This window comes from Cyprinodon tularosa, unplaced genomic scaffold (genome assembly GCF_016077235.1).
Source record: "Cyprinodon tularosa strain WSP-4 unplaced genomic scaffold, ASM1607723v1 ctg134, whole genome shotgun sequence".
NCBI lineage: Eukaryota > Metazoa > Chordata > Actinopteri > Cyprinodontiformes > Cyprinodontidae > Cyprinodon > Cyprinodon tularosa.
In genome coordinates this window covers 1,465,556-1,491,188 of record NW_024038158.1, presented here as the reverse complement: position 1 = coordinate 1,491,188, position 25,633 = coordinate 1,465,556, and the positions used below count along the sequence as shown (strand labels likewise).

The 25,633-nt window shown below is 38.7% G+C and overlaps 1 protein-coding gene across 3 annotated transcripts in view; it reads right to left on the bottom strand.

The window, feature by feature from the left end:
• Positions 1–25,633, bottom strand: part of si:dkey-91i10.2 (uncharacterized protein LOC555224 homolog) — a 110,253-nt gene that overhangs the window by 34,191 nt on the left and 50,429 nt on the right. Inside the window, exon 1 of one of the 3 annotated variants that reach the window (XM_038277751.1) lies at positions 24,099–24,256. The exons of the other annotated variants lie outside the window; for them this stretch is intronic. The gene's annotated coding sequence lies outside the window, so the exon portion shown is untranslated. Of the gene's footprint in view, positions 1–24,098; positions 24,257–25,633 lie in introns of those variants that run through there. 3 annotated transcript variants of the gene reach the window in all.

Here is a 25,633-nt window from a genome sequence, read left to right as displayed (position 1 = left end):
TGTCACGCATTCCAGGTAGGCAATACAAAGTTCTAGTGGATTCACTTTGTATTAGTCTTTTTCCTGCTTCACAAAGGTAGGCAGCAGCTTGACAAAGCCATGATGGCAATTATTTTACATCCAAGTAGTATGCAGGTCTTCATATATAAACACATATCAATTTCAAACAGATGGTATCGGTATCGGCCGATACTGCACAGCCGGGTATCGGGTATCGGTATCAAGCTTTACTGGGTGGATAAATAACTTTACATGCAAAGTATTTAGCATGAAATAATCTTCATTTGATTCAAAATTGACATTTTGATCACAAGAAACACCCATAAAGTGTTTTGACAAATTATTAATTTTTTTTGTCCAAATTTGGTTATCTGTCATTCAATTTCTTAAAATCATGAGGCCCTTATTTTTTTACTATTATTTTTTAAGTAAAATTTAACCAAACATTAAAATCTTTTATTTTTAACCCAATCAAACATTACAGTAGCTCTTTTGTAATATTTCAGGTAGCAATTATCTTCACTCAGGGTCACTAACAGAAGATCAAAATTGAATTCTCAGATGAGCAGTTTATCCTTAATTAAGAGATAGAAAACACAAACTACAATGTCAAAGAAAAAAGAAAATTCAAAATAGACGTATACCAAAAACCAGTTATTACACCAGTATATTTATATGAATGCCAACAACAAATAACTATAAAAACTCTCTATAAAAACGAAAGATAATTTCATGTACAGGTTTATTTTTTGCACATAAATCTTGCCTTTCTGAGGCTTTGTGAAAGCCAACCTGTGTTTTAAATGGTCCAATATTGTGTCACGTGCCTATAAAATAGTGTACCAGTTTAATAACAGAGAAGCTATTAGTCAGCTTTATATTTTTTTAATATAAAAAAAAATTGTGCTAAATTGTCTCTTGTTTCTTTAAGGTTTGACCATCTATGCTAATTAACAAGACACCAAACAAAGGTTAAAAGAATAATGCAGTGTTTAGGATTCAGGAAGCTTTCTATGGATGCAGCGAAACCCAACCCCATACATGTGAAGCTTAAAGTGAAAAACACACTTTCTAACTGCATAGGATTTATAAAAAAGGAGGACTGTTACAACAAAGAATAGATCAACAAACCAAAAGTATTACAGTATTTCCATTTTTTGCATGATTTGTGGAACTTTAATCAACAAGATTAAATGTAAAGAGAAAATTTTTTGGCACTATGTGAGCTAGTCAAATAGGTTGAGTACAGTACCCAAACCCTATAAAATCGACATTAATACCTTCCCTCCTGCCAGAGTGTGCTGCGGTTCATGTGGGGTCAGCATGTGAGACTCTATAATATTAGAGAGAGACAGGCAGGCTATGCTGGCACAGCTGGCGATCACAGCAGGAAGGTGACAGACATGCAGGGGCAAGCCGGAGGATGAGGAGGACATCCAGTGGGATGAAACGTTTGAATTTGCACTACTTAAACTGTTTTGGATCTTACTTCGTAATTGGTGGTGGATTTTAAAGGCAAACACAGAGTTCTTAATCTCCTGGGTGGCCAATCCAAAAAAACAGGACCTTACAATGTGAGTTGGTATTTTAGAAAGTAGCGATTAAATTTTGCTTAGATTTGTATGTGTTTGTTGCTATCCACCTGTTCAGCAGAGCGTCATGCTCTGCAAAGCGGAAAAATAGAACAACCAAAAAGCAAAGGTCTTTTTTTTCCACTGTAGTGCAAATTGAGGCAAAGTTTTGTTGTATTGTTGTCCCCTCAGTGTGCGAAAGAGCAGGACATACCACTGTCCAAGCACCACACGAGCATGCAGCTTCCATTAAAGATACGGCTCCAACCCAGACGCCTGCTGTGATATTTCACGCTTCTGAAGACTCAGTCCAGCAGCTCTCCTCTGACACACGACTGTCTGGTTAAATTTTATGAGTCCCCCTGAAGCAACAATAATTACCACCTACCACAACAATGACTTACCACTGAGGCTCTAAAGGGGACAGAGATTGTAAATGGGAGGCAGTCAGGTGTAATAACAAAAGAGAGCAATTGATGGTAGAGCTGTGAAGTGTTATTCCAGTGCTAAAACCACTATAAATGTCAGTATAAGGCCCCGTCCACACGAAGTCAAAACGAACACGAAACGCTAATATTTTCCAGAACGTTTGTCGTAAAGACGGAGACGTAAAATAAATGTGATCGTCCACATGAATGCATGAAAACGCTGCAAAATGTATGCCTGGCCTGTAAGTGGTGCTGTGGTGCCAAAGCAAAAATAGGCAAAAACAGGTAACGAAATGTTGGGCATGCGCAGTAATATTTATACAACAACCAAACCGGAAAACCGGAAAATGGCCCTGCGGGTCCATTTTCGTTGTTCAGTCAAATTGAGGTGATGAACTATGTGGTCGATATTGCTCTGTTCTTCCTGGAGATATTCCAGAAGAAGAAGATTCTGTTGTAAGCCCGACAGCAGGATGAGTAGCATGAGCAGCAACCATTCAACACAGTACGGCGCCATTGTTGTTGTGATACTGTGTCGCACATGCGTGTTTAGAGGCGACGCTATGGCGCATGCGTGTAAGAAAAAAAATGTGGTTAGAGCTTAAAGATGGAAACGCGAAAAACTGCGTTTCAAAATCTTCCCTCTCTGAAGGCTTAATAGAAAAAAGATCGTTAACAGACCCCCGAAACGCTGTTTTCGTATGGATGAGAGGCTGGTTTGGTGAAAAATTTGTGCTTTTAGGCCAGGGTTTGGCTTCGTGTGGACGGGGCCTAACAGTCTGTAAGTAAGTTATATTTGAGTCTAGGGCTGCAACAACGAATCGATAAAATCGATAAAAATCGACTTTTAAAAGCGTTGGCAACGAATTTCATCATCGATTAGTTGTGTCGCGCGATTAATGCGTCATCCGCCGCCGCCGTCATCACATCCACTTGACTGAAGCGGGGGAAGAACAAAAAATACGGCAGAGCGAGCCAGCGCTGCAGGCGAAGTGTTGCCAACTCAGCAACTTTTCAGACCCCTCCAGTGACTATTTTTCAAAAAAGCGACTAGCGACAAATCTGGCGACTTTTTGCGGTGCCACTGGCGGCTTTTGGAGACTCTTACGTGAAAGCATGTATCATTCCTACTCTGCCGTGGGGCGCCTCCCCCTGCTCCTGCAGGAGTCCCTCTCAGCGCTGCAGTCAGAGCAGCAGGATGTTTACCCTCAGCATCCAGACTGCAAATGAAGCGCGCATGCGCCGGGATTGACGGCGCAAATTGATCACAATAATTAAATAGCCTGCGCTTTGTAAAGCGAAAAAAGTCGTAACATGCAACTTTTGTCAAAACAAATTAACATGGCCCGGAACCACCACTGTTATGGCAGTGAAGAGAGCTGATCAGCAGGGTGAGCGGCCATGTTTGTTTGGTTTTAAAGGGGAAACGTAACGTTAGTTTCTCAGGTAGCTCATCTGATGCTTTCCTTACCGTGTTAGTAGGTTACAGACAGTGATAAGGTTGGCTACTTATGTTACTTTTAATTTCATTTGAATTAGCTTAAGCAGCGTTTATATTTACTTTATAAATAAATTAACTTGCAAATTATGAGGGCAAGGTTTTTAAAGTTTAAATCTTCTGGCAAAGATAAAGTAAAGAAGATCCTGCAATTTATGGAAGTAAAGCAGAATAAAATCCAGCAAGATCAGTAATATGTCAATTAATTATATGCCACATTCCCATGTAAATATCTGTCTTTGGAGGATGTGTTTTTTAACACCCCTAGTTCTCTCATTTTTATTCCAAATACAATTTATAATTCGAATCACAGGGCTATTTTTATCTCTATGGTTCAGTATTTTCTCAAGTAGCAACTTTAACTGCTATACTTTCCTGTCTTAAAAGGCAGAACTCATCTAGTCTAAAAAAAACTAATTTGTTGAAATGGGGGGGCCTGTTGTTTGAACCCCTTAGGGGTCTTTTTTTGCACTTTATGAAACAAAGTAGCCTATATTTTGTGGATGTACAGCTTCATTTCTCATGTAAGTTTGCGTAGTTTTAACACAAACATTTATTTTTCATATTGCACCAGTACAGTTAATGAGCAACCTGTACTTGTGTGCTTGTTTGTTCTGTCAAAATTTTTTATTTTGGAATAAAAAGTATAAAATATAGAAAATATTTTTTGTCCGATTCATCGATTAATCGAAAAAATAATCGGCCGATTCATCGATTTTTAAAATAATCGTTAGTTGCAGCCCTATTTGAGTCAAAAGGCAGTAAAGTTACTGGGATAGCATTTAGACTGAAAACAGTGGTAGTGGTGGTACAGATGAGCAAGAAAACGTTTTAAGAAATAATTCCTGCAATTATCATAACAGTGCTAATAAACAATAAATTTGAATTTCTTTAGTCTGTGGAGGAACAGTTTATTAAGGCTAAGAATCAGAATCATCTTTGACATTTCTTACTAAAAACAAGGAACATGACTTTTAACTAAATATCTTAAACTTTATATATGACACCAATTATTTACAACAAATGTAATAATTCATAGTTATTTTATTTAGCTCTAGAAGTCTAAAGGAGCTGAGATTGTTTCATATTGTGGTGTAGAAGCATTAGTAACTACTAAAAGTAAAACCAGATGCTGATCAATTTAAAGTGGATGAAAATGGCTCAAAATGAAACAGAATCAAATAAAAGTGAGAAATTGACTGTTTGTGTTCGTGCCATTATGAAAACATAATCTCTATACATTCCACATTACCACCGTCTCCAAGGAGCAATAGTGGTTTTTCCATCCTAACCTCCCCTAACGCCTCCATTTAATATGCAAAACTCTGGAAATGATGCTTTTCCCGTTTCGAGTTCCATCCTCCGACCACAGATGAATACTGCATTAGAAGTGCATTAGCCTGACACCGAGAGTAATATACTGAAAATTAGAAGATGGAAATAACAAAGAGAAAAAAAAGGTAATAGCTCCCAGCATATCTTTAAAGAGCTTCTTTATAGAAATGCTTCAGCTTTTTCATTTTCTCCTCCCAGACACATTCCAACGAGCAAACCCCTCCAAGCACCACTCCCAATTCCTATCGGCAAGTGAAATGTAGGTTAATGAGGCACCACTCAGGACAACCAGCAGCAACACCTCAACTAATATGTTCATCAGAGAGAAGGGAGGGCTGGGAGCCGGTGGGGGCGTAGAAAAGCGCAGTTAATTAGGCAGCGGGAAAACCGTGTGGAGGAATGACTATGAGCCTCTGTGGAGATGCACAGATTGGTAAAGTTAGACACTTCAAGAGATCAGCTTCAAGCTACGCTCTGCATGAATCTAAGACTATTTAAAAAAAAGGAGCTAAAAATAAAGTGATCTTAGTGTTATTGTTGAAGAAGCAGCAGGAGGGAACATTGAAATTCCTCAACGACCAAAGACAACCAACTGCGTCACAATGGGGGAGGGGTGGGGGTCCATGCCCTTCCCCCTTACCCGGAATGTGACACAGCACATTTCAGCCCTCTGCATTTTTAATAATGCACAGCTCCACAAACCAAAGACATCCCAGCTTTGGTCGTGCCCATGTGAAACATCAACAGCTGCTATTCATTACAGTTTAATCGCCTGTGTGCCAAAGTCTATTGAATAAATGGAGTTGAAAGCAAGTGGGGACCAATTTCACCTGATTTCAAGGACCTGTATGAATTTCAGACGAATACTATCAGAACCCTTGTGTGGAGAGTTTTCCTTTTCCCCTTGGAACGCATCTATCTGTTAGGGTGGAGGTCTTCAACAGGGGGTCCGCAGACCTCTAGGGGGTCCACGGAGGAACTGTATGGGGGTCGCAAACGTTTTGGTTGATCAGACTTTTTTTTTTATATTCCCCCCTGCAATTTTTTCCACTAATTAAAATTTCTTTAAATACACATTAAGATGAATTCAACACACTGTAGTAAACAGATAAATGGAGGCAGAAGACGTCTTTCAGTCATCAATGCACACATTCAGCGACACACGGGAGCTCTTTCAAGTTGGGCACCGTTTCATTCACAACACCTGTCCCATCAACCAGGAATCAGAATCAGAAATACTTTAATAATCCCAGGGAGAAATTACTTCTGTTAGATGACTCCATATGTAGTAGAGTCACTATAGGACCATTTTGATATAACTTAATTTCATATAATATATAATTAGGGGGTCCCCGCTCCATCTCGCCATCAGTTTGGGAGTCCTTTGCTTGGAAAATGTTGAAGACCCCTGTGTTAGGGATGTAAGTAGCTGAAGCCATCTCTTCATCGCCTGATAGTCCCATACTTTGGTAACACATATTATAGTCTTTTCTCTGTGTTACTTTACAAATTGCTCACCTCTCGTCTCTCTGGATTGTCAGCTTGGAACAGAGCTCTCCCAGATATATCCCTCAGAGTCAATCTCTCTTGTTGCCGACCTACGATTTTCCTCTTCTCAGGGACTGCATCACAGGAAGCAGCAGTTATAGGCAATCTGAGGGGTTTGCAGGCTAGTGGATATATCTGCTCATCTAGTTACCATGAAAGATCCCTACTTTTCAAGGGCCATTGTGGGAAATTTCAAGTCCACTACTTTTTCATCCACTAGACGATCAGCCAGAGTCCCTGTATCATCTCCTGGGCCTCCACACATTCAGACATGCATGTAACATGCCTTGACAGAGGCATCTCAGGCCACCTGAGAATCTCTACTCTAACCACTCTCCTGGATTACAGAACGTCCGACCCTCCCACTGCACTGTAGTCTCATTTGAGACTCTTGTATCCAGGATATAGTTTTTTTCAGTTATGATCAAGAATGAAAGAGTAACAATAAAATCAACCCATAAATCAAGAGTTTCGCCTTTTGACTCAGAGCTGCTCTCTCCACTAAGGACCAGTACTGCGTGCGCATCACAGTGATGGCCCCACCGATCCATCTGCTGATCTGCTATGGCGTAAAGACTGTGCCATTGGTTTGAGTGTGCAGGCACCGATCCGAATGGGCAGTGAGACAGGTATTCAGCATTTCAATTTGCTTCGGTGGCGCAGTGGTAAGCGTGCATGACCCATGTACTGACGCCTTAGTCCTCGATGTGGACGACCCGGGCTCTAAATGGACCTGTGCTCCTTTGCCTCATGTCTCTCCCCTTCTCTCTCAGTCGTACCCCCTTTCCTGTCACCCCACTTTACAAAAACAAGCCACTAGTGCCGTAAAAACACAAAAAAAGTTATGCTGCAGATTATTTTGTAGTGGTAACATTTTACAAGGAAAAAGGAAATAAATAAACTTAGGATCAGAATTCCTTTTATTGTCATTGTGTAAAAAAGCACAACGAAGTTAACAAAATATCAAAGTTGGGGCAAATAAATAAACGATATGAAAAAATAAGTACATGACACAGAAAAACCGGGATGTAAAGGTAAAATAAATGCAGAAATTAATAAATAATGATGAAACATGGTTTCAGGTTTTACAATACATGACATGCAGAGGTGGAAAGTAACAAAATACATTTACTCAAGATACTGTATTAAGTAGGTTTTGTGTGTATTTTGTATTTTTCAAGTAGTTTTTAAAATCGTTAATTTAAATTTTACTTGATTACGTTTTGAGTGAAGTATTGTATTTCGTTACATTACAAATCCCATCCGTTACTGAGTAAAAAAGAAACTTTGGAAAACCGAAAGGAAGACAGAAAATCGGGCCCAGAAGCACTACAGTGAGTGACGTGATCAGCATGTAGATCTAGGCTACCAGGCGCCAAGTCTTTCTGTAGGAGATTGGGAACGCGATGGAGGTGGACCAGGAGAGCGACGACGGTTCAGAGAACGTTTCACTAGAAATGCTAGCTGAAACATCAAATTCTGCTGCCCAAAACGACGAAAATCCTTGGCCACATTTGAAAGACTGCTTTTTATTTAAATTCCAGAGGGCCAACAGTATCATCATGCAATGTGTCTGCCAAAGGTGACTGAACTGGCAGCATTCAATAACTCCACATCTAATCTGCGGAAGCATGTTTTGGGAGAGATCCCCTGCTCCGTTCAACTGTTTTTTTGTTTTTTGTTTTGTTTTTATGTAACTAAGTAACTTTTACTTAAAATACATTTTAAATTAGCTACTTATTACTTTTACTTGAGTAATTTTTCTGATGGGTAATTTTACTTGTACTTGAGTAATATTTCATCCAAGTATTGGTACTTTTACTTGAGTATGATATTTTAGTACTTTTTCCACCTCTGATGACATGTAAATCATCAATCAGAGCCAATGGAAAGAAAAAGCCTTCAATTATAAATTCTCTAATATCTAAAAAAAAATATATATTTTTTTAATTGTGTTTAATTTCTTGATTTAAATTATTCCCATTTAATTGTTTATTTTTTAAACTGGGACAGTTTATAATATACGTCAACCTCAGTAAGGAGCGATGCATTGTACCTGTTATTACTTGTGCTAATTTCTACCTGTAATCCTCATGTTATAAAAACATGCACTAAGCTAAAATAACATTAATAACAGCATTTTGTTTCACATAATGCACATCCATTCATTTACAGCCACATTATATCAGACATTGATATTCAAAAATGGTGAAAAAGTGTGAAATCTGGATATTTGCCAATTTTGTTATTCCTGGTTCTAAACAGAAGTTCTTATTTGAGCTTTTGTGAGCAAATGCCTTAAAATAGCACATTAAAACAAACCTTTGATTTCATTTTTTACTTAGTTATAAAAACAATATTATCTAACCTTAATGCAAAAATTAAAATAGCTTAGTTTTACATTAAAGACCTCCTACAAATCAGCTTATAATTTAGTGTTCACCTTGTGGTGGTGGTTCCGGTCATCTTGGCTTCATTCATATTTGATGCATTCGGAAGTAGAAATGCTGTGGATGAATAATGCAGTTAGTCGATGACCTGAGAGCAAACATTTCTTACTTCTTTTGCATGAAGCTTCTCCATGAACGGCATGCATTCAATGAGGACAAAAAAGGGAGTCTTTTCCGCTAAGGAGAGACGGTTCAAAGGAGCCAATTCATGCAAATGATGAAGCGTGATAGGAGGCCTTTAAACAAAGATAAATTGTCCTGGCAAGATTGGCGCTTTGAAGTGATACAAGAGGGATCCTTTTGAGAGGACGAGGTTATTACGCTTGATGAGGTTTTTGCTCTAAACGGAGTATTTTTCAGATCTGAATGGATTACCAATTTATTCTATTAAATGTTGGGTCAGCTCTGAATTCTCCTTGAAAACAGCATTTTCTCTCTCAACGTAATACAGTTAAGAGTTATTGTATGAAAGCATGTTGTCATAATTAGGCCCAGTCAAAGGAAAGATGTCAGCAGCTCATGTTTAATTTATAAAGCAGCAAACTGTCTAATTAACCCTACGATCAGAGGAAAACAAGGCCTGATTAAAGAAGGCCTTGTTTCCATAACATAGCCTGTGTGTGTGTGTGTGTGTGTGTGTGTGTATACCTGTCTAGCCCTCAGAGTGAGGACCATTTTTCCAATTTCACCATCAAATTGAGCACCAGTTGTTCTAAAGCAAGGACATTTTGCTGGCCTCATATGCTATTTTGCTAATGGTTAGGTTTAGGGTTAGTTTTAGGGTCAGGACATAGAAAGGGTTGAAAATGACTAAAAATAAATGGAAGTCAACACATGCTCCTCACTACGATGGCAGAACAAGTATGTGTGTGTGTGGGGCCATGTCTTTAATACCTGGTGGGGACAATTTCCTAGGAATGTGCTACATTTTGGGGACTCATAGGTACTTGTGGGGACCAACAACTGGTCCCTATAAGGAAAGTTTCTCTTCTTGGGGTGGGGGTTAGGTTTAGGACTAAGGTGTGAATTGAGTTTAGGTTAGGTTTAGGGATAGGTATTTGTCGGTAATGGTTAGGGTTAGGGGAAGGGTCACGGTTAGGCCATATAAATTAGTGGGAAATGAATGGAAGTCAATGGAAGGTCCCCACAAGGATATTGTGACACAACAAAAGTGTGTGTGTGTGTGTGTGTGTGTGTCACCCAGTCAGTATTGTGGCTTTATGTCAACAGTTTCTCAATGACTGAAGCAGTGTTTATGGATCAATGGCTGCACTGAGCTAACCTTCAGAGCAACAGATATCTGTAAACACATCCTCCTCTCTATCGACTGACAATCATTTTCCTGTCTACACCCCAGCGCCATGATTAGAAGCCCTGTGAGACTTTTCAAAGTTCTGAACTTCAAACAAGATGCTGGATGAGCACGTTTAGAAAGTGTTATATCTCAGAGGAGGGGAAATGAGGCGACGCCATCGTCGCCGCATGTCTGTGCTGCATGATAAATTACAACAAGATCAGAAAATACGGCACAAAACTGCAGACACCAACAAAGACAGATAAAAAGGGGATGTTATATCACAGGCAGAGAGTAAATCATCCTGCTGGAGTTTGAGTAGAAGAGATAAAAATGTTTGTTTCAGGATAAAAATCACTCGCCTGAAGCAGTTCAACATTCCTTCATATTCTTTTATCAAAGCTTTTAAGATCAGTCATTAATCCACAAACATTACAATCCCTCTCCTAAGGTTTCAGCTTTGGTACTTTTAAATTACATATCTGCTTTATCACAGAGCTAAGATTTTGGCTAACATCCTAACCTTAAAGGTATAGTAGAGGATGTTCTTTTTCCAGGTGGATAATCAAAATAAGTGGTCGGCCTAACTGTCAATTATCCTGGTCACACGCTTACCTAAGGCCATCATTGTGCATGATGGCCTTAGGCCATCATTTTGCATGATGAGTTTGAGTAAATCCGACATACTGGGGCTTTAAAGTGTAATTATTACAATTTGTACACTTTTTTTTACCGTGTAACAGAATTCAACATTGCGACCAACATTCCTTTTTTTAAATTATCCCTCCAAATGGGTCTTTTATTCAATTAACTTTAACCAATCCCCGGTACAATTACACTGGTCCCACTCTTGTACAAGTGACTCTTGTTCACTTGTTCTGCACATCTGCATCTGGGGCTAAATGCTACAACCAGCTGGACTTGGACTTTAGTTTATTTTTCTCTGTTTCATTCTGTATAAATTAAGAGATTTCTGCCAAATCATTGTTGGAAAATACTGACAGAAACATGTGGTCCTACTTTCCTTCTTGATCCTCACTTCAGCTGAATAATAAAACCAAATATAATTATCGTTCTGCATTTTTTTGGTGTAGAACTTTGCACTTTAGTCCAAAGATATGTTCTGCACGTGTCTAAGTCGTAAACAGCTGTATTTGTTTTTATTAATTTGTTTATTAATAAAAACATTTTTAGTCACTAATCCTTGCATTACAACCCTTTTTATCATGATAGCGTTACCTACATATCAAGCTGTGTGTGTATTTGAAAACTTTCAGATTGCTAATGTTTCAAAGAGGGCCCCCAGTTTAAATTGATTTGTAAATACCAAATGTTGTATAAATTAGTGTAGGCTACATATTGGGGTAAAGGTTAGAGACAAGGATTAACTTAATATTAATGATACAAACTTGTTTTTTTTAAAGCAGGAAAACAGTCCAGTTCCGCAAGCACAAGTACACACACCTTTGTCACACCTCAGAGTTGCTCCTCAGAGGGTTTTCCTGCATCTGATGTTTCTCCAGAGGATCATAATGACATCAGTGTCAGCAAACACCTACATAAACAAAACGCCCACACAGTCTGCTTAAGTTCATATCCATATGCTTCCACACACCCTGGCACACACATGGCTGACCTCATTCATACAGTCGCTCTCCTGGGGCCTAAAATATGTTGTGGCAGACGTGGTAAGAAAAAAACATATAAGGTGAAAATAAGTAAAAAAGGATTTAGAGAGAGGAATTCAGCTTAGGGAGAGAAAGGAAATGAAAAAGGAAAATCTGGTCAAACCTACGCATCAGAAGGAGGAGGGTATTTCAGGTTAAGATAAGTAGGTATAGATAAGGCCGGTGGTGATATCAGTGTCACCCCAGGAGCCATGTTATTACAAAGAATGAGGGTCATAAGGCTGCAGCAGATTTTCTGGGCAGCAGATGGCTGCGTGAGTCACCTTCTCACAGGGAATGAATGGAGCGGATAGGCTTAAGGGCTGGTTATACTCCCACAGCAGTGTGTCGCAGTGAGACGGTCGCAGATATTTTTTATTTATGCCCAATATTGAAGCGTGGTCGGTGCTATGTTATTGAACGCCACAACGCAAGAGGGACAATCACAAACTAGCTGTGGGTCTAGATACAGTACGGCCGAGGCAGTGAGGAAGAGGGGGCAAGTTTGTGCGACAATGGAGGGACATGAGGGTGAAAAAGAGCAGGGATCCAGGTGGAAAAAGGGTCCCAGCATTCTCGCTGTTCACAAGCTGTTTTCCACAATGGCGGTCATACAAACAAAACAAGCCGATAAGGTACCAAACAGGAAATACACATAGTGTAGAGCGGATATAGATTTGACCAATCAGATGCCTCCTGTCTGCTGTCACCTACAATTTTGGAGAGGTGCAGCAGAGTGTCTGCGGAAGGGGCGGGGCATATTTGCATTAACTGCAACACACGCAGACGACCTGGTTTCTGAGTATAAATCAGCCTTTAAGGGGATTACACTCAAAACAAAAACAGAGAACAAATGGGAAAATAACATCTGCCATGTACCTTATAAAAGCATTTTTTTGACATCAGACAAGAGAGAAAGAAGTCTTTTTCAAAAAGGAATAAAAGGTGGAGAGGGCAATCATTTTTTTTTTTACAGTGCTGGTCCTACAAACTGAGAAAACGTTATAGTAGTGGTGGGCCGTTATTGGCGTTAATGTGCTGCATTAACACCAGAATCTTATCAGGCGATAATAAAAAATATTGGTTTTAATCACTTTTCTCAAACTTTGGTTGGAAGTTGGGTTTATACTAAGTAAGCTGTGAGACTTTCACCTTGATATTTTAGTGCGGATGTATATCTGGTGTGGATCCAGCAGGGATGTATATCTGGAGGTGAGAACGAATCAGTCTTCCACCCGGTGTAGGCCTACTGTGAAATTACCACATCGAACGTGACGTGCTGACATGGATGCAGCTATAATCTGCCAGGTTTGCTTCAGGGAACATTTATTTTTAAGAAGCTTCCCAATGGAAACCTCAACAAGACTAAAGCTGTTTGCACCTTGCACAATGTGGAATTAGTACCACCTAAAAACAGAAAGCATCCCTTGGCCAATGCAGAAGATGCCGGGCGAAGCACTGATGTAGCGCAGGGGAAGAGTCGTGTTCATCAAACTACTGTTAGGATAATTATCATTGATGTCTGATTTTATTACATATTAATATCAGCTGTCTGTTGCGTGTCAGAACTGATGTTTTCCCCAATAGTTTATCTATTTAAGACAGTTCCTCTGTCCGGATATACAGTTATAATCTTTATTCTGTACGTAGAAAATATTTGGGAGCTAAGAACAAAGCCTAATATTTTGATAAGGCTGGAGCCATGATGTCTACTCATCTGCTTACACGTATGATGTAATGATTTGATGATGTGGCAGACTGGAGATGTATAAAATGCCTTTTTAAAGTCAAACTAATGGGATCTGAGATAAAGTGAAAGACAGCTGCCCACATGGGGGCTCAGGAGGTACACTCATTCAGTAAATTAGAACCAGCATCCTGATGAGGCTCATTTGCCAAATTAAGTTTTTTGAAAATAACTTTTAAACTCAAATTATGAATCCTTTTTGATTTCACACTTTGACACATCTGTTTTAAAATGATTACATTTCTAATTCCATATTCTTATCTTGAATGTAAGGTTGTCATTGGCTTAGTTAAGGCTTGGAAACACAAGTCTATGTGTAATTATTATATAGTAATACGTATTGACCTGTGTTTACAAACACTCTGACATGCTAAGCTAGTGATAGTTTTAGACCTGCGAGGTTCATAAGTAGTCTGGTTGTCGAGGGTGTCACCTGATAAAGGAGGGACTACGTCATGAGAATTTGTCCACAATATCCAAAGAATTGGGCATTAAGCCGTGGGGTCTGTGCAAATTAGAAGTGTTTCCATCTGCTGGAGAGATTTAGACTTAGAATTAGACAAACTTTTTTGTCATTTTGTATACACTGAGTGTATACAAAACGAAACTTTGTTTTGTACAGCTCTCATGACAATTTCATTTCTTAAAGTGCAGCAAATGTAAACAAAAACATAAAACGCATATTGATATGGTCAACCATAACCAAATGTATCGTAGTTGTAAGTTTATGCTACGCTTATCTGTATTAAACAAAAGGTAGATGCGCAAATATGCGGGGAATGTTTTGCAATATCACAAGTTCCTGCACTCCTGATTGTTACTATTGTAACAACTGTTTACATGCATCTTGCACTACTCACCTTGACTGAATATTGATTTGCACTGCCGACTATTTATTCACAGTACCAATTGTTTGCATATACATATACACCTCCCGCCATAAAAACAGCTTCTTCCCCTCTGCCATAAGACTCATGAACACATAACTATATGTCAGACTCCATAACCTGCCCATGCCATTTACACTGCTGTATTGCACACTGCTCTATTTGCACTACCTTGTACATTTTACTTTTTATATATTTTTTTATCCATATTTTTATCCTAAGTGTATATATTAGTATATTTTTTGCATGCCTTATACCCCAGTGTTTTTAGAGATTTTTATAATTTTATTTACCTATTTCATATTATATGTTTCATGTTGCACGATTGTACCATAAAAAATTCCTAGTTTGTGAACTCCTTCACTAACAATGGCAATAAACCCGATTCTGATTTACAATACCTGTAAGTGTAATATGCAATTACCTTCCACTGCACTTTAATTTAGATAACTTCTGTCCAAACTTTATTTATTCATTTTATAGTAAAAGCCATCTGTAACTTATGCTATTGTACATAACTGTAAAAACCCTTTTTATAGTAATATCCACCTGTATATTATATTCCGTACATATTCAGCTGTAAATTTAGTTCATAACACTAGTGATCTATATATTACATTTACAGGACAAATCTATTAGTAAGATTCTGTTTATAATGGTATTCATCTCTATATTATTCAGGAGAAACCCATGTCCTTTATTTATAGAACCATTATTTATCCTGCACTTGGTGCTATTGCACTTCTGGTTACACCTAAACGGCATTTCCTTGCCTTGTACCTGTACCTGTGTAATGGCAATAAAGTTGAATCTATAAAAAAGAATCTAATCTAATCTAATTATTTTTCTGATTAATAATCCGTTAGCCAAATGTTCCTTAAAGAAGAGTTTTTACGAAACTAAACCATGAGAAACTCAAACTTTTCCACTGGAGGACTTCTGCATAGAGCTCTTGAGAGAAGAAAATCTTATTCTAATCTTAAACGCAAAATGTTTATATATTTTTTTTACAATTCTTTTTTATAATTGCTGCTCTAAGTGGGCTGCTCTGTCAGCTAAAATCATGTCTTAAAGTCTTGACACTCTAGTTAACAATTAATCGATTACTAAAATAGTTGAAAATTATTTAATCAACTAATCATCATTAATCCAATTAATTGTTTCAGCCCTTTTTTTTCATGTCAGCTAGTATTAGTGATGGTACATGCCATTCAGAGAGGCCAGATCTAAATGAATGAAATCTTATGAATGAAAGGCGGGGAACCCCTGGACAGCCATGTTTTTATGAAGGAGACAGACCCAAGGCTGCAATTCAAAACGAGGCCCTTCTTGCTGCAAGGCAGTGTTGAAAAAAACTGCACCACCATGCAGCCACATAATATTAATTACAATAAAACTTAACCGTGTTATATCACTGAATCCAAAAGGCTAAAATAAGTTCTTAAAAATACTTACATAGAATCACCTTATTGTTTTTATGTTTGCTCCAATATTTGTCAAATTGACTTATAATCCAAAAGTCATTTGTTAGTATTTCAGGAAATATTTCCTTCTGTAAATCTTTTTTTAAAATCTAAATCTAAAATATCAGCAAGGCATCTGTAGGAAATGAGTTGTCCCTGTTTGGTTAGAAGACATTCCCACATTCAACCGTGTTTCAGGGTGAAACACTTTTAGTCAGATTACAATCCAGTTGTGAGTCCGGGGTTTAGCAGGACCCAGTGGCATTTGTAGAGATCTTTACACGCAGCTGTATATAAAAATATGAGAGCAACGTCATAAAGATTTCACCTCCATCAATAAGCAAAGCATGCAGGCATTGAATGAGAAGTAAACAAGTGTTATGAAAGAAAGGACTACCAGGTTTCTGGATCTATATTAGAGCTTTTTATTGTTCAAACTGGCTAACCACCCAGAACCAGTGATTCAGAGATAATCTGGATAAATTATTACATTAAGGGAAGCTATTCCAACCAATATGTTTTTAATCTGACACGATTAAAGCCACAATTCATCATGTGCGCACAGGCAGCAGCAGCGGAGGACAGAATAAGCGTTAGCGTCAATGTTAGAATAATGAATGAAAAATACCTGAAACTGCTGTTGAATGGGTTTTCTCTATAATCTGATGTGAATTGATGTCTTGGAACCGAAAATTGCTTTTCAGTCTAATGATGCAGAAAAAAGAGAGAAGTGATTCTGGGTGTAATAGCAGGGAAAATGGGCTCAGAGTCAATAGAACCAAAATAACCGCTTTAAAATCAACCCTATGTTCTAATGGTAGCTCAGTGCCTCTGAATCAATGCTGAACCTTGACCTTCCAGAGGCGTGTCAAGGTTTTCCACACGGCTTTGTTGTCGGCAATTTGCCAACATAACAAGTAGCCGTCAGAGATACATCAAGGCTGTGGTATCGACCAAATGGCTCCTGCAGGCATCTGCAAAGATCTGGACCTGCTGAAGCCCTTCTGGATTCACCACATGACTCACACTTTCTTTAACGACGGGGAGAGAAAAAGACGGGAGGAAACGGGGGAGGGGGGCAGGAAACCCTCCCTGTTATTATAAACCTGTGAATCTACAGATGCAGATATTAAATATATAAAAATACAAAAAAGAGGGAGAAGAGGACAGGAGGAGAATGGATGAGAAATAAAAAGGTAGAGCTGCAGAAAGGATACAATAAGCAGCACAGTAAAAAACCAGGATGGGATGGAACAGGAAAGGTGAGACATTGATTAGCTGTCAGTAGATTTCACAGGGACATGATTAAAAATGCATTAGCGGCTATAGGATGTATAAAATCTTTGGTTGGCATTCTCAAACATGTTGCATCTATGATCGGCTTCAGCATTGTTTTAACATTCAGCTAGTATTTCACTTTAAGGTTAACATGTATATAACATATACCAACCCTAAACAAAGCCATCGTTTTCACCAGTTTCTCATTCTGTTCCTCTGGCTTAGATGCAGAATATAATTTAAGCCAAAATTAAGTATAATATTTAAGTTATGTGATATCAAAACCCACAGTGGACAACAAAGAGACAGAATTGGTTAATGTTGAAATGTGTCCAGTCTTTTGTCTTAAATTAGACATTGAAAAAAATCAAATTTAATTTGCTGGTTTTAGGGCTGCAACTAACGATTATTTTAAAAATCGATGAATCGGCCGATTATTTTTTCGATTAATCGATGAATCGGACAAAAAATATTTTTTATATTAACCTCTTTATTCCAAAATAAACATTTTAGACAGAACAAACAATCACACAAGTACAGGTTGCTCATTAACTGTGCTGGTGCAATATGAAAAATAAATGTTTGTGTTAAAACTACGCAAACTTACATGAGAAATGTAGCTGTACATCCACAAAATATGGGGTACTTTGTTTCATAAAGTGCAAAAAAATACTTTTTTTTTTTAAGCCCCTAAGGGGTTCAAACAACAGACCCCCCCTTTTCAACAAATGAGGTTTTTTTAGACTAGAAGAGTTCTGCCTTTTAAGACAGGAAAGTATAGCAGTTAAAGTTACTACTTGAGAAAATACTGAACCATAGAGATAAAAATAGCCCTGTGATTCAAATTATAAATTGTATTTGGAATAAAAATGAGAGAACTAGGGGTGCTAAAAAACACATCCTCCAAAAACAGATATTAACATGGAAATGCAGCATATAATTAATTGACATATTACTGATGTTGCTGGATTTTATTCTGCTTTAATTCCATAAATTGCAGGATCTTTACTTTATTTGTGCCAGAAGATTTAAACTTTAAAAGCCTTGCCCTCATAATTTGCAAGTTAATTTATTTATAAAGTAAATATAAACGCTGCTTAAGCTAATTCAAATGAAATTAAAAGTAAAAATAAGTAGCCATTAGCCACCTTATCACTGTCTGTAACCTACTAGCACGGTAAGGAAAGCATCAGATGAGCTTCCTGAGAAACTAACGTTACGTTTCCCCACTTTAAAACCAAACAAACATGGTGGTTCCGTGCCATGTTAATTTGTTTTGACAAAAGTTGCATGTTACGACTTTTTTCACTGTACAAAGCGCAGGCTATTTTAATTATTGTGATAAATTTGCGCCGTCAATCCCGGCGCATGCGCGCTTCATTTGCAGTCTGGACGCTAAGTGTAAACATCCTGCTGCTCTGACTGCAGCGCTGAGAGGGACTCCTGCGGGAGCGGGGGGGAATGATACATGCTTTCACGTAAGAGTCTCCAAAAGCCGCCAGTGACACCGTAAAAAGTCGCCAGATTTGTCCCTAGTCGCTTTTTTGAAAAATAGTCGCTGGAGGGGTCTGAAAAGTCGCTAAGTTGGCAACACTGCGCCTGCAGCGCTGGCTCGCTCTGCCGTATTTTTTCCCCTGCTTCAGTCAAGTGTATGTGATGACGGCGGCGGCGGATGACGCATTAATCGCGCTACACAACTAATCGATGATGAAATTCGTTGCCAATGCTTTTAAAAGTCGATTTTTATCGATTTTATCGATTCGTTGTTGCAGCCCTAGCTGGTTTTGCTTTTCGGGGGTTTCAAAACATTAAAGGAATAGAGGACAATCTTTTATTTCTGTGTGGATCATCTAAATAAGTGGTCCTCCTAACTGTCAATCATTCTTGGTAATATGTTTACGTAAGGCCGTTCTTACGTGCTCGTCCCTTTAGCCATCTTTTTCTGCGAATGCGCACTTTCAGGTGTGTATCTGTGGTGAGCGACGGTTTTAGACACTCATTGAAGCTCACCTTTCTCACCATGCTTCTTTGAAAATGGCCGAGGGTCATAAGAAAAAGTGTCTACGAAGTGTCTGAGAAGAAAAGAAAGCACTCTAAAGAGGCAGATATATCCCAGAATGCTTTGCGTGGAGCACTCTCCAGTGACTGGTTCTCACAGATAACTGAAAAAATGTAAGAACTGTAAATTTTCAGTCATATGTTCATATTGCTGTTTTAATATATATATATATATATATATATATATATATATATATATATATATATATATATATATATATATATATATATATACATATACATATATTTTTCAAGGCTGCACTTTTAAAAAAGATGAAATTGTCCAGAGAGCTGTTCTAAACGAAAATTCTTTGTTTTACACTTGTATGAGCTATAAGAGCAGCAACTTTTAAACAGAGCTTGCATGAGGAGAAATGGGCTTGTGCATGCTCTTGCAAGTGCATTTTTTTTTTTAAGTGGAGAAGGTCTTTTAAAAAATTTGCAAAAATCCTCCACTATACCTTTAAGAGCTGGCACCAAACAAGCAGTAGCAGTTGTTTAGCAATGGAACCACTTTCATGCGTCCACCCCAACTTCACCAAGGGAAAAAAACACACATCTGGTCCTGCAAAAAACTGCTGCAAACAAATTGGTTTCATGCCGTTAAAGTTATAGTTTTGGGAAAAAAAAAAAATGTCAGTAAAGAAGCACAAGACCTGGAACTTGTTTTATGCATAAAGCCAATTTTTAAATTGTAAAAGCCTCCTAAGAGTACTTTATACACAGCAGCATCCCATTTAAAGCCAGAAATAGAAACCTGTCTAACTCCAAAACTCTCTTTTGCCTTGAGAAGGAAGCAAAACAACATTGTCAGTTCACCTCAAACTCCTCTGAGCAACGGTACTCCCAGCTCTGACAATCAAACTTAACATCATACAATAAAAAAGCCAGATTCTCCAGTTACACCTCCTTCTAAATAACAGCTCCAGGAATAACCATTTAGACCACAACAGACACAGTCTGGTAACAGCTTTTTATCAATGACGGATGAAAATTACTAAAAACATAACACAGGTAGCCTTTTGGAGGCCCTAACAGAGATGATTAGCCTTCCACTAACCTCACAGGCCCAGAGTCCAAACTTCTAACATCTCACTCAGCAGCATCAATATCTCTATGCAAACCTGCTCATGTCAACTCAATTTATTTTCCAATATCCCGCTGGGTGAGAGAGCAGCTCTCGCCCTGCTTTTCTTTCTCACTCAGAGTCTGCCATCCATCACTCCACAACTCTCTATTTCTGCTCCTCTGCTGTCGCTGCATGTGTCTGACGCTATTGTCTGTTAATTGTCTGTTTCATCCCCTCAGCTGAAGTTTTATCTAGTCTGGTGAGTGAAGCAGGGACCTTCTCTGCTTTAGCCAGACAGGTGAGTCATCAGAGGCAGACAACAACAAAAAAGTCTATTTTGGTTTCTTTAAAGCAATTGTTTAGGACTCACTACATTAGATGACATATTTGGCCTGTTCATTCATTTAGTATAAACATAATTGGTTCTGAAGGATGAAGCTAACAAGCTAAACTGATTGATACCACCTTAAAACAACTCTAGACTGCGAAATCCATCTGATATTAAAGTAAATTTGCAGTTTAAAGCAAATCAAATGGCCATTTGATTTATTTTTAAACCTTTCTTTTATGTTAGGTGGTTACTCTGACAAAAAAACTGCATTAGCTCTGTTGTCAGTGCTTGTTTCCGCCAGGAACATTATGGATGATGCACCGCCTCTATCCTTAGTTTCTTTGTTTGAAAAATACTAATTGCATAAAGTGTAAAGATTATTTTCCTTCAGGCATATTAAAGGTGCCGTAGGAGATCTTGGAAAAACGGTTCCACCATGCCTCTCCCTTCAGACCACCCCTCAAAACCACGCCTGCAAAGCACATGAATGCGCATGCTTTCTGTCGAGGCGTTCAGATGTTTGGGAGATCAAGAACGCATCAAGCCGAGAACTGAGTGCTCATGACACGAGCTAACAACAACATAATGCTACGTTCACACCTAAAGCAGCAGAGGCAGCGAAAGCAGCTAGTTTACATGCAAAGTCAATGGTTGATGTGCATCACTGCGCATCACAAGGTCCTGCAGCACATCGCTGATCTGGGAGCTGGCAGGGAGACAGGCAGCACTGATGATGCAGAGCGCTATGATCACTCGTCTAAAACAGTTTATTAACGCCTAAATTAACTTAATATGCCGGATAACATGTTCGCTTTTACTATCCTGGTGCCTGCAGTTTGGATAACTAAATGAAAAACCTTCCGCCTTCCAGAGGCGACCGGGCCAGTGGCTGCTGTTGAATGGGATTCCTAGTGACAGCGCACCGGTCTGAGCAGCTCCAACAGAAATAATATTTGAAGGCAGGATGGTAATCTGGATCAACTGACTGCACTGACGATGTTTTCAGGTGGATTTTCTCACTTCAAAATAGATTCTACTTTTTACCCACTGATCACAGCAAATATAGCTGCCATTGTTACAGGCAAAGAAAGGATAGGGTAGCTCCGCCAAACGTGCATCAGACCCACTTTTTCCACCGCCCAGCAGAAGCAGCAGAGATGCTTCAGCAGCGCATCAGAACTAAACTTGTACGAGCATAAAAAAATGAAGCAGCATGCGCGTTTTTGCTGCTTTAGTTGTGAACGTAGCATAACAGTGGCTAGCTTCCAGCCATGGCGTCCTGCTGGAGCATTGGGGGGGTTTGATTTGTTCATGAATCAGGGTACATGCACAGGGGGCAGGGACATGCGGACAACTATGATTGACGTGTCAGGAACCAATCGTGTACAACGGACCGTGTTTTGTGTTTGGTTGAGGTTAATCATTGATTACTCACTGTAGCGGGGATATTTATTTTAGTTTCACTTTCAGACCTTCTATTTCACTGCTTGCTAAGCGGCTGTAGGGAGATCTTTAAGCCACATTACAAAAAAACTTTTAATTTTTTCAGCATCTAGAAACATATTCTATTCTACTGAGCAATCTAGACTGAGGTTGTAAAACTAAAGGTCACACAAAAGGTGCATGTTCAATATAATGTTGACATAATAAGAACCATAATAAAAACAAAATATACATTTTCATTAAGCCTTTTATAAATAAAAAAGGGTAAAATAAATCACCCTGTAGTCATACAGTAAAAGGTATAAAACTGAGATAAATCCAATGTTATTAGGTTTTATTGTTATGGAAGCAAATGAAAAAGCTGTTTGGATTATCTATTACTAATTTCCTGTATGAGTGAAAAAAATGAATTTAAGAATTGTAAATTAAAAATCTTTTTTTTCATGCATTTTAATTTTCAAATTTGAAATTTAAAAATGAATTGTGGTAAGTTTTTGCAGGGACATTCTTCTACAAATTAAATGTAATTTTTTTCTATTGAATATTTTAACAAATTGACTAAATGAGCTCTCTTGAAGAATAAAATGATAATGCAATTTGAGTTATTTACCTTTTATTTTACTTATAAGTCAAGAAATGCAGAATTATTTTGAAAATGAAAAAGCATTTCTGTTAATCCATTATGAAATTGGGACCCATTTGCTTCCATAGATGATTATTTTTTTTAAACTTTTACGGAATCCCATAGATGACCTTCTAACCTTCATGTAATATTTGTTTTCCTCAATCTGATTCCAATATCATGCATGGATATCAGACGGATTTATTATTACACCTCTACATTAAAGTTCTGATCAGACAATCAGTTTTAAAACCCTCATTTAGAAAGTGAAAGAGGATCAAATAAATGCTGATTTACAGTATTATCAAAGGGATCAGTCTTTGTAAGGAGTTTTTCCTTTTATTGCTGAGCATCTGCCCTCCTCTGCACCTGATAAATCAGCCATATCCTCACTCTAAGAAGTTTCAAATCACTACAATCAAAAACTAAATCCTATTTATTAACAGCACTATCTAAAAAAGCTGCAGATCAACACCAGTTTTGCCATTTATATGTATCAACTTCATCCACTCTCTCGTGTCTCCTTTACAATTGAGGCCACAGAAAAGGCCATTTTAAATTCATGCTGCTCTGAGATCAGCCAACAGCCAACCCAAGCACAGACACAAGGGGCCGGCCGGCCGGCTGCGATGGAATACACTATCGACCAAGCAGGAATTCATCAGCCGCTATAATTAATCTTGTGGGAAGTGGTTGCTGAATCTTTTAGCGTTAGTGGGAGAGAGTGAGTGAATTTCTCTGAGCGTGCCTCGGAGAGAAATAGGGCGAGACTACATGATAACACTGGAGATACCTCTCAGTCAGACCAGATCGCACACATACAGACAGACCCCACATTTAAAATGCTAGGCAAGCCAAAGAAGAAAGCTTTTTTTTGCTCACATATCATGTAAAATTTACATTTTCTAACCAAAATATCCCTTTTTGCTGTGTTATAGCACCTTTTAAGTCAGGAGGCTCTAAAGATGCGAGATATGCAGCATGGTGATCTGAATAAGCAAAGTGGTGACTGTAAAATGGGGCAGCTGTATCAAAAGAGGCTAAAACAGCTATCTGTGTCTATGCAAAGCATCACATTACACCTGCTGTCACCCTCCGACTTCACTCCATACAAGGCAGCATGAATAATTCATCCATCGCCGCTTTGTCAACTACTACACCTCTGTTAAGCTGGAGAATTTCTCTAAACTGCAGCCACCATTCATGAAATGACATGTTTATCATCTAACAGCGGCTTAGATAGAGAGATCTGTGAAAAAAGTGCAGCCCTGTCACTCACAAAGCAGACCACATGGTCCGTCTTCATCTTCAGCTTCTTCTGGACTCTACAGTCATGCTTCACAGATCTGCAAATGCTACAAACTCTGTGGTAAAAAAGGAGGCGAATGTCAGGAGGTCTGGGTGCCTACCTTTGTTAGGATCCCGGTTGTGTTTGTAGGGTGGATTGTGCTGTGAGCTCAGCAGCCCAGCATGCAGCCTCTCCTCTCTGTCTCGCTCCCACTGAGAGCTGGGGTAGACTAAGAGTGTGTGTCAGTGCGAGCCCTCTCGCTGGCTATTGTTAGAGGGGAGAGAGCCAATCTGAGCATGCTCCAGCTAAACATGAACAGCCCTCACGGTAAGCATGGAGACAAGGAAGCGGCTCCGCCGGTCAAGTTGTGAGACGCTTTTCAACTGAGCCTGATGCCGGCAGGTGCTGCTGCTGCTGTGTCATGATCCTGGCCATGTTCCACCACTTGACTAATCCCTAATCCTGCATTTACTTTTCAAATTCCCATCAGTCAGACCAAAGTGACAGCTGCTTAGTCGGATCATGACCTGGATAAAACTCAGAACTTCACACCGTGTCCTGGAGAAATGCAAAAATGATCTGCAGCACGACCTGATGAATTTTGACCCTGTGAAAGGTAACTTTGCTGCTGTCATAATCACAGTAGGAATGCATCCAAGCAGAATATGCAAGGGCGCTTGCCTGATGCCGTGGAAACCAGAATACGACAGAGCTCATCTGCATAATTCATCCCATATTAAACTGGGGGGGGGGGAATACATTTCTGATCTAGGAGTTCCCCTTACCGTAGTTTTGAAAAGCAAAAACAAAACAAAACAAAACCAAAAAACATTTTAGCACCATGTTGGCAACATATCTAAAAAAAAGTGGATAGAAGAAGAAGAGTATAGTAGAATCAATAACTGCAACAGTGTCTTCATAGTAGGGCTGGGTAAAAAAATCGATTTAATCGATTTTGAATCGATTCCTTTACATTTTTGCAAAATCCATTTCTAGGGAATGAGATCGATTAGTCCGCATTCAAATGAGCAGGAAAGATGCACTCAAGATGACTTCAAGCCAGACGGCTGCAAATATAGCCAATAGGTTGATTGTCGACATTAACAAAAGGGGGCTGACCAGAAACACCCTGTAGTTGTTCCAGACAACGCTGCAAATATGGTTTGTGAATTGAAGATAATGCAGCTCATGCATGTCTGCTGTATCCCCTCTGTGTCACGTCTGCTTGCTCAAGTGAGGCTTCACTTTTCCACTTTTCACAAACAAGTTTGCACTTTTGAGACAGTGTTGTTCACCTCTCAAGTTTAACTGTCCGATTTACAAGTTTGCACTTTGTGTTTAATATGAGGGGAAAAAATTAAATAAATGAGTATTTTGAAACAAAGTTGAAGCACTTTCATTGTTGTAAAAACAGATAGAATAAAAATTAATCGATTTAGAACTGCATGAATTAAAATTGAAACGATTCAGGACTTTGGTGAAAATAACCAGCCTTACTTTATAGGTCTGCCTAAAAAGTCCATCAGTCAGCTGCAGCTGATCCAAAACTCTGCTGAAAGTAGAACACATCAGCCCGGTTCTGAAGTATGTCCACTGGTTCCCTGTAGCTCAGAGAATAGATTTAAAATCGCTCTGTTAATCTATAAATTACTGAAT